We start from the raw sequence: 10,054 nt of genomic DNA on the forward strand, positions 1-10,054 counted from the left end.
GCCTGGGGAACATCTCACCCATGCCCTCAGACAGCTGTCTGCTGGGATTCAGGGCCAGCTTAGTGACCATGCAAGTGAGGGCAGCCCCTGTCCCACTGGTGATGAGGGAAGAAAGTCCCTGAAGCTGTGGGGGGACTGTCCCAAGTATAAATTTGAGCTAACACTGCCTACTATACATATCCCACATACTCATGGTGTTTAGGTGTTTGCAATGACAAAAATGGATACATAGCATGTGAGGACTGAGGTGAGCAAGTGTTTATGTACTCCATTTAACATTCAAGACAACAACCTGTTTTCTTTCACAAAACAATCTCTCAGAGAGAGAAGGCATGTCTGCCTAAGTTAGGAGAATGAGCCAGGGTCATTGGGACATCCAGGAGCACATTGCTGAACTACTTTATTCCTCTTCTGACACTCAGGGTGAGGCTAGTGAGAATACAAAGTAATATTGCAAAGCCAGGCACAATCTGCCTTATGAACTACCTTTGCAGTACGTCTGCACACATCAGAATTCATCCAGTTTCTTTGTGCCAGCTAGAGATGTCCACATAAAGGCTGCTCTAGGTTTCTTGAGGTGCTAATGAAAAGGGTTTTTCTGCTCCAAATTTTTTTTCTTTTATGATGCAGTGCCAGTATGAGGGATAAAACCCACCAAATAAGCCATAAGGGTAACCCTAAAAGAGCTTTCTGAAGTGGAGTGGGTCCAAGAGGGTGTCACTGTCATATTTTCTGAAAAATCCTCTTTGCCCAGGATTTCTTTTCCTGGGAAGCTGAGAAGCCTCAGAAAAAAAGGAAAATAATATTATCTCATTTGCTTCTCCCTGTTTTGCTGCTTTGGAAAGAGGTTTGGAGATTGTTTATCCAACATGTGAATTGTTTTTACTTAAGGACCAATCACTGTCCAGCTGCACTGGGAATCTGGAAGAGTCGCGGGTTTTTCATTAGTATCTTGTTAAGTCTTCTTTAAGTATCCTTTCTCTATTCTTTAGTATAGTTTTAGTATAGTATTCTTTAATATAATATATGTACATAAAGTAATATATTAGCCTTCTAAGAACAATGAGTCAAATTCGTAATTTTTCCTTCCTTTACATCATTTCCTTATTCACGGGGGATCCTGAAAATACCACAAGCAAGTATCAGCAATGAGCTGAGATTTCACTTACATTGGCAGTGAGATTCAGAATGTCAGTACTTTCAGTAAGATTCCCCTTGCATGGATAATTAATTCCTAGAAGGTTCACTTCTGCAAATGGCATATGTTCTGCCATCTTTGGCTGCAACCTTACAGCAGCCCCAGGTGTTGGGCTTTCTGACTGGAAGGCTGGGCTGAGCTCATGGCATGGCTTTGCAGGTGAGCAGCTGTTTCCAGTGAGGCCTCAGTCTCCATGGACCATTGCAAATAGGAAAATGAACACCACACAAACTTTCAATCTGTTGCTGACATATATAAGGTGCGTGACTACTCCTGATTAAACACCTGTTATGCCAGCAAGTTGGAGGTGAAAGACAGAGGTGATGAGGGAACAGGTCCATGAGAAAATGTCTTTGCAAATATTGTCATCTGTAAGAGCAGGCTTTCCACATGAAAGTTTATTTTAAACACAGGAAAGCATCATTCCCTGCTGTATTTTTACTATTTTCTAGCTTTTTACAATTAGGAAACCCAGCTTGTAGCAATGTGTAAAATCTCTCCTTTTACTTACAAAACAAACTTATGCTTTTTTTTTTTTTTAGGTTTATGGATTTACCATCTACAAATTATGCTAGTCCTTCATGAAGACTTTTTGACTACATAAGTGGAAATTGTCCTGTTCGGATCTTGTTCTGGAGATTGAATCTGCTTGGCAACTGGATCTTTTGCAACTGCTGGCTCTAACTTGTGTACTAAACATACATTGTGTGCTAAACATACACACAGATGAAGAATATTTTATTCCAGCTGACTATTTACAAAATTTCTTCAGGTATTAGTAAATATGACATTGGGTGAGTCCATACATAAATTAAAAGGTAGTCCTGCCAAATATATTCCAAGAACTTGGCTCTTACCTATATACTCATCCTATGTGTGTTTGAAAATAAGCTGATCAAATGAGGATATCCAACTCAGGTTTGGATATTCAGCTTTTGGAGAAAAACCCCAAAAGCAAAAGCCTGAAGGTAGAGTCAACTTTTCTATTTCTACCTGTACTTAAGGCAAATGTGAGAGTAACTAATCTCATCTGGAGAGAATGTTTTTGTTGACATGCTGAATTTTTTTCTTGTCTCCCTGAACAAATGCTGATTCACTTAAAAGGAATATTTTGTGTTTTCAAAACCTTTATCTCAATATACAGAAAAGTAGTCTGGTGACCTTATAAAAATAATTTTTACAATGAAATCACTTTTTAATGTGTTGCATTGAGTTAAAATTCTGGTGATGAACCAAACTTTCATCTCACTGTATTATTAGTTAATTGGTAGAAAATTCAATAGCAAAACTTTACTGCTTGATTCTCCTGTCCATGACTGCTTGAAGTGGGGTGATGCTTAAATGGGAAAGTTGTTTTCACGCACTGAAATTGTCACAGAGCAGATGGTATGGAATGGGGTCTCAGACAAAACTAGGAGAGCTACATATTGAAATAGGCAAGTTCTGGCACTAGGTTGAGCTTTTCCTTGGTACATATAGGATTCTATAAAAAATATATATTTTTGTATATATATATATACACATATATATATATGTCATATGGCAAGCTAGGACATGAATGCTAAGAATGCACAGAATGTTCAGATAATGGGCTAAGTATCTACTTTTGATTCAAAAATAGTATTTCTTATTGCAGGTAAGGTTCCTTTCATCCAAACTGAGTGTGGTAAGAGAAAATGATGTTGTTGTAGAAGCCTAAGTGATGGCTGAAAGGATTTTCTTATTTCCTATCAAAGTAGGAATACAATCACAATTGTATTTAGGTGTGATTTGATGGTATTGATCATGCTTGTATCCTAAGCACAAGCAGACGTGAAAAAGCAGAAGTGAAAATGCAGAAGTCTCTATTAGCTGGGCTAGGGATGCAAAGTCAAAATGTGTTCAAAGTGATGTGCAAGTGCTAAATACAAGTGTCTGTAGGGCAAACTTTTTATGGCTCTTTTCACACTGACTGCAAAATCATCATTGTTGTGGTAAAGCAGGCAGTGTAACATTGTCCTCAATCATAAATTTTTCTAAAAACACAGGACGTAAATATTGCAGAGGGGGGCAAAACTAGTTATACCCTAAAAACTGTGTGTTTCCACACACTGAACTTTAAAATCCCATTTGATTTTTCCTTTGCTTGGGATTTTCTGTGCAAAATGCTCTATGACTTGTGAATTAAATTTCATTGGGCTGACCTTTACTGCTGTGGTTTTAAGCAAGAGGAATAGCCACCATCCAAACAAAAACTCTGGTTTGTAAACTGTGCCTGTAAGCACTGAAAGGGAACCTGGGACTGTCATTTTGTTTGACGGAAACATCAGGCTGTGGTCTTCCCTCATCCGTGGATATCCAACTCCTCAGTTTCTTCCCCACTGAATTTAGGGCACAAACACACCTCAGAAATCAGGTGAGAGCTTGCTGCAACTGAAATCATTGCTATTTTATCAAAGGCTGTTTCAAGCCTGAAATTTTTCTCTCTCCTACTGTTACTTTTTTTTTGGTAAAGTGAGATTCAGAATAAACCAGCAAGTTCTTCTTTAGTCTGTGATTCAAAAAATCCACAGCCCATCTTGTGCATTCTAAGGTGATATATTTCAGCTCTAATAATCACCTTTGTTATTTTCCTATTTTTTGAAATACCTTCTCTCCTCATTTTCTCCCTAAGGGCCTTTACCTTTAGTTAACCTTTCTCTGTCAGCAATAGCAATTTATTATTTTTGAACCCAGTTATTTTTTCTTACCTCCTCCAAAGCAGTGAGAGCTGGAACCCAAATTAAGTATTTTTGCTCTGACAATGGGCACACACATTTGAGGGGATCATTCATTTTGCTGAGCTACAATTACGCACAGTCTCATCACATCCAGGCTCTTAAAAGTACCTGTGAGACTCCATCTTCTCTGAGATTTCTATTTTATTCTTCTGTGTGCTTCTGTAGCCTTTTTTCCCCTATTCATGTTCAGTTTTACTTTAAATTTGTTTAGAAAAAACCACAACATTAAATTAATAAGATGATGCAGCTTTCTGTTGGGAATTTTCTATCTCTCTTGCTGCAAGCTATTTGATAGTTAACACAGCAGTTTTACCTTCATAAATAAAATTTTGGCTTCATTTTATAGGTTCTATAGAACCTATTCTTGAGAACCAAAGAATTGCACAGGAAAATTAATAGATTATTGGTGTCTGTCAGTCATAATCATTTTCAGCAGTATTACACATTTAGGGAATTCTTTGAATACAAAAGTCTTAATACTTTGAAATCAATCATTCTTATATTGGTTGACAGCAATGTAAAGGACCTCAGCATCTTTATCTGTAGCATCTTTTCTTGTTGCTTCTGGCCCTATCTGGTTGTAACTTTCCTTGACTTATCTCCAATTCTTTATGAACATTATCAAACTAGGTCGCTTGTGTACTCATCAACAGCTGCTGAGTTATGAAATTCATATTTAAATAGCTCTTTAATATATTTAGGAAAAATAGGGAGTATCTGAATTGTAAAGTCAATAGCAGGGGTTGCATTTGAAAACACAATTGATCAATGTGGCAGAGGACAGAAGTTAATTTAAATTTTATTACTTTTTCTTTCATCTACATTGTGATATTGATTCTTGTCACTAAAAATAGTGTAACAGGATGTTAAGCATTCTTTCAGACTAATACATGAAGAATTAGGAGAGTCTTTAACTGTGTGGTAAAGTAAAATAGTAAAAATAATTAGCTAAGAATAGGTTATCCTATTAAATCTCCTAGAACCCACTGAGCATTTAACTTTTATGTTGCTTTGTACGCTTTATTCTTGATTGCATTTTGGAAATGTAATGACATAAAAAGAGCAAATAATCTGCAAAAACTGAGATTAAAGTAAAACTGTCTTTTGTTCTCTGTATTCTTTTACAGACAATTCAGCAAGATTTTTTTAATGTTTATTATTTACTAAGAACAAGACTAATTACTGGGATTATTAATTTCTATGCTATATCCCAAAGATTTCACAAAGATTCTTAATTCTAGGCTCTGGTTCTGCCCATAACAGCTCAACAGAAGATTTGACTTGAAGCAACAAGTGTTTTAAAAGTCTTTGGAACAACAGGATGAAGCCCTGTGTGCAAGGTAAAATAACATGAGACTTTCGCACAGCTGCTTTCCAATATAAAAAAATGGATTTCATTTTTCCTAACCCCAACAGACAGCAGATGGATTACTAATTTAACAGTTTAGTGGAAAAATGTATGGATGAAATTTCAATGTCATTTTAATAAAAAGAATTTCATTTTCTCTCCTACAGTCCTTCTCTAAATGTGTCTGAAGAAAAGAAATGTAATTTGTTGAACTATTGATCACAAATACCTAAAAATAATGAATAAAAGTAAATTGTGTCTCTTTTTGGAAAGAAACAGCTCTGTGAGGTCCCACATACATATTGTTTTTTAAAGGTATGGGATTTAAAGCATATATTCACATCTAATCTTTATTTACAAGTTACTTTGATAATCTCCAAGCACTCTTAATGTCAAATACCAATTACTGTGTCTGCCTTATCTCTTAGGATGATAAAGATGATTGAAAGAAGCTGCGTGGCCTTCTGACTCTGACTTGATGAATGAGGCCAATGTCCACAGATTTCTTAGTGGAACACAGCTTCTAATTGCACGGCTTGTACTTGTGTCAAACAAAGGCAGAGGGATTCAAAGAAACAAACATATCAAAGTCAGTTGGTTATTATGAGTTTCCTCTGCTTCAGACTGTTAAGCAAAATCTCTTGAGAGTCTGTCTATGGCTGCTTTAACTCCACTTGGGATGCCTCAGCTGTTTTTGATATTCTCTTTGCCATCAGGACATCTTGCTGGCAATTATTTCAGTGTCTGACCCTCTGTGAGTTTCAGAACCATTCCTGTAATAATGATACTGTCACTAAAATGATGTTAATCTTAATAAATAGACTAGGTCCCAGGCTTTGCAGTGAACACTTTATATGCAGAATTATCTTCTGTTTTCACTGGCTGCATATGCCTACATTTCATAACATTTAAATCAGATTCCTACTTTAAGTTATTAAAAAATGATTTATTGGGGTTGTTTTCAGCTTTTGAATTGTTTACTAAGATTGAAGAGAAATTACTACTTTGACTATTCACTAGTTCTCATTTGTTGCTTGCTCTGGAGAGTTGGTCACTTAAATGTTTTTTTGGTTTTTGCTTCACTTGTCTGGATGACTCCTAGAATACAAATAATTTTTAAAATAGAAGTTAAACTGTTGTAGCACAAATAAATATTTACATTGATTTCTCCGTCAGTAATTCCCTTAACCAATTTATGGGAAACAGTTAGAGGGAGAAATAAGTTACATGGATGTTGTTGCCCTTTTTATTCATCCTTCATGTCCAAAAATATCTTACAGAAACTAGTAGGATTATGGTATTATCACTACTGGGTCAAGTCTATATTTACATTTTAACATATAGTTTATGGTTTTCTCCAGTCATCAAAACTTCCACCAGATTTAAGTAAAGCTATGCAGGGAAGTATTTTAATATGTTATTGCCATACTATTGAGCTAATTCTCTTTTGTTTATTATGAGCACATTTCTCATATTGAAGGCATTTTATTAGCTCATATAAACCATTGGGTTCACAGTCTTCAATAGAGCCACACAGGTGTATATTTATATCAGCTGAGTATCTTTTCTTAACTGTGATCTTTTGAGTAAAAATACGTTCTTTTCTTTTAGTGGGTGTATGGGAAAGCTTAGAAACCTTACAAAGAGCCAAGGAAAGCCTTAAATCAAAATCAAACCAAGACTGCTCTCCTTTAGCCCAGCTCTGAGTCAGGGAAAAGTTCTTGGGGCCTGGGAGCATGTGTGGCCAAATGTGCTGCTGGAGACTCCTCCCACACCTTTGCTTACACCGTGGGGCTCCTCAGTCGTTCCAGCCTGACAGACCAAGGAAGCTTAGCTCAGCCTTCAGGTTTTGTTATGGTTCTGGCTGCTCATCATGGTTTTCTATTCTGAGATTCTAGAAATAGGTATCTTAACATAGGTAAAAAGAAAGATTCCTGCAGGCAAAAAGGGTAACTTTTTTTTTTTTTAAATTTGAGATGAACTTCGTATAACTGTGTCTATTTTTAGATTTGTCTTACATGCTCTAGGGCTGACCTTTTATAAAGTAAAAATCTCCTTAGCACCTAGAAGAACTTTTAATGTAAGCAGATAAACGTAGTTAATTTTTTACTTTATCTGGCCTGTGAAATATTATCTCACTGTCCATTTACTACAAAATGATAACCCCAAATATTTCTAATTTGAGCTGGATGAAGAATACTCTTGCCTTGATTCTGCATGAAGGAAGAGTTAAATGAGCAAAATTTCGGATTTTGAGCTCATTTCACAGATACCTTTGTATGACTCTTTATTAAAAGTGTTTTTGTTTTTTTTTCAAGTGAGAAAGCAGAACAAGGTATTCTGAAGTGGCTTACTCCCAGTGCCAAAATGGGAATAACTTTTGCTGATGCAAGCAGATTTGGGATGAAACAGTTGTGTTCATATTGAAGACCACTGGAAAAGTTTTGCCACTTCATCTGTAATGGCATGGTTAAACATGTGGGATTTAGCAACATACCATAAAATATATAGTGACATGATCTTGTCTGTGCACAGGTACAGATAAGATCAGCATCTACGTAACCCAAGACTGTTGTCCGGGGGTTTCCACTCACATAAGAGGCCCTTGAATATTTAATATATTTAGAGTATTAGGAAATATATAGTGCTCCAACTAAGGAGTTTTGACAAGCCCTAACTAAATCATCCAGACTCTTTGTGACTCATTATCACAGTCTCTACAGCTTATTTTACTGAAAGTTTTTTTTTTTTTTGTACTTTTTATAGGGCCGTAGAAATCACGAAACAGATAAGCCCTTTTTTGGGTCCATTTTGCTGACCTCAGGAATGACTCTGGCCAGTTAAAGGAGGGGAGATGATTGAAAGTGATACACAAATTCTTATATGTTTTTCAGTTCATGAGAATTTTAAGAAGACATTCCAGTGCTAGAGCTGTGGGAAAGGGTCATATAAAGCTTTATGCTATTTTTATCTATTTGACAACACTGAAGGTTGATGTGACTCTTGAAATGATGATGCAGAAACTTCTGTTATTAAAGAAATGACAATTATAATAAAATCAAATATCTTTTAAGTCATAAAAATCCTAGGTTTTTCAGGGATGAGTGCTGTGACCACTGACTTTCTGCTCTGCTTTCCTCACTTCCTCATTATCCCTGAGATTTAGCTGTAGACTGGAAGCCTGCAGGCAGGAGCACCTTGCAAATGACACCTTAGCAAGAATGCTAACTTGTACACGCCCTCCCACACACCAGCTGTGTAATTCATCCCAGGGAAGGGTTCATGTATTAATAGAGTTCCTGTGGTGCAGAAACATCCCTGCCACACAGCGCAGGATGCAGAGCTGTGCTCACCAGTGAAGGTTCCTCCAAAGCCACAGGGGATCCTGCTGCTCTCACAGGGTAACCCTTCTCCAGTTTCAGGTCTGCATCCTCGGTTTGCAAAAGCCTTTTGCTGCCCCATGGGCTTTAGCTCCCTGTGATCAAATGTCCAGGACCCAGCTGTGACACTGCAAAATGTGCAACCTTCTCCCAGGCTGCTGAGTAAAGGCATCCAGAACGACCTATGACAAAGTCAATATGGAGCAAAGGAAGGTAAAAATTAGGATTTTGGTTTGAGATTGTTAGCAGCCCTAGGATCCAGAAGGGATAGAATTTACATGAAAAAGTGTGAAATCCTAAAGAGAAAAAAAGAGGGAATCATCAGGTTGCCAGGCCAAACTATTGGTGCCATCTGCATTAACAGAGGGGATGAAGATGGTAACTCAGAGTGCTGTTTTTCCCTGGGATAGTTAATTCCCTTCACAGTGGTTAGTATGAGGCTACGATTTGGATTTGTGTCGAACACAGAGTTGATGGTACAGAGATGCTTTAGTTAATCCTGAGCAGTGCTTGCACAGCATCCAGATCTTTTCTGCTTCTTGTACTGCTGTGCTGGTGAAGCAGCTGGGGGCACACAGGAAGCTGGAAGGGGACACATCCAAGACAGCTGATCCCAAATGACCAAAGAAATATCCCAGACCATATGGGATCAGCCTCAGCATATAGAGCTGGGGGAAGAGGAAGAAAGGGGAGGGACGCTTGGAATGATGGCATTTGTTCTCCCAAGTCACTGTTATGCTTGATGAAGCCTAACCTTCCTGTGCAAGGCTGAACACTTGCCTGACCATGGGAAACAGTGAGGAATTCCTTGTTTTGCTTCTCTTGCATGCGCAGTTTTTGCTTTCCCTATTTGACTGTCTTTATATGAACCCAGAGTTTTTTCCCATATGTTTTTTTAGATCTCTCCCTGATGCTGCTGGCAAGGTAGAGATTGAGTGGCTGAGTGTTGCTTGGTTGCTGGATGGAGTTAAACCACAACACTCCCCAGTGCTGCTCGTCTGTCCCTGGGAACTGTGGCAGCTTCCTCTCCTGCCTGTCTGACAAAGACTCCAGTGCCTTGTCAGGGATGGGGACTACACTAAAGCTTAGCTCAATGGACTGGTGGGTCCTTGCTGTCTTTTGTGTGAATCAACCACCTGGTAATTGGTTTCTACTTTTAACTTGCATATATCCTGGCTAAACTTGTGCCTGGCTAAAAAACACCACAGCAAGTTGACTTAAAAAAGGTTTGTAACACCTCCAATAGTGTCCTTCATCAAATTAACCTCTTCCTCAGCAATGAACTGATAATGCCCTTTCAAACTGGCCTGGGGGCTGTCTCTGGGGCTTAGTGAGTGCAGTGCTTGAAATGGTGTTCAGCCTGTGCGTG

General features: G+C 37.9%; 1 long non-coding RNA gene across 1 annotated transcript; it reads left to right on the forward strand.

Moving 5' to 3' along the window:
* The first annotated feature begins 1,755 nt into the window (after positions 1-1,755).
* LOC135443271 (uncharacterized) lies at positions 1,756-6,108 on the forward strand. The gene is made up of 4 exons (XR_010438934.1): positions 1,756-1,970; positions 5,199-5,297; positions 5,473-5,620; positions 5,734-6,108. It is a non-coding gene; the product is annotated as an uncharacterized LOC135443271 (long non-coding RNA).
* Positions 6,109-10,054: the final 3,946 nt, after the last annotated feature.

The sequence above is a fragment of the Zonotrichia leucophrys genome, chromosome 2 (assembly GCF_028769735.1).
Source record: "Zonotrichia leucophrys gambelii isolate GWCS_2022_RI chromosome 2, RI_Zleu_2.0, whole genome shotgun sequence".
In the NCBI taxonomy this organism is placed as follows: Eukaryota; Metazoa; Chordata; class Aves; order Passeriformes; family Passerellidae; genus Zonotrichia; species Zonotrichia leucophrys.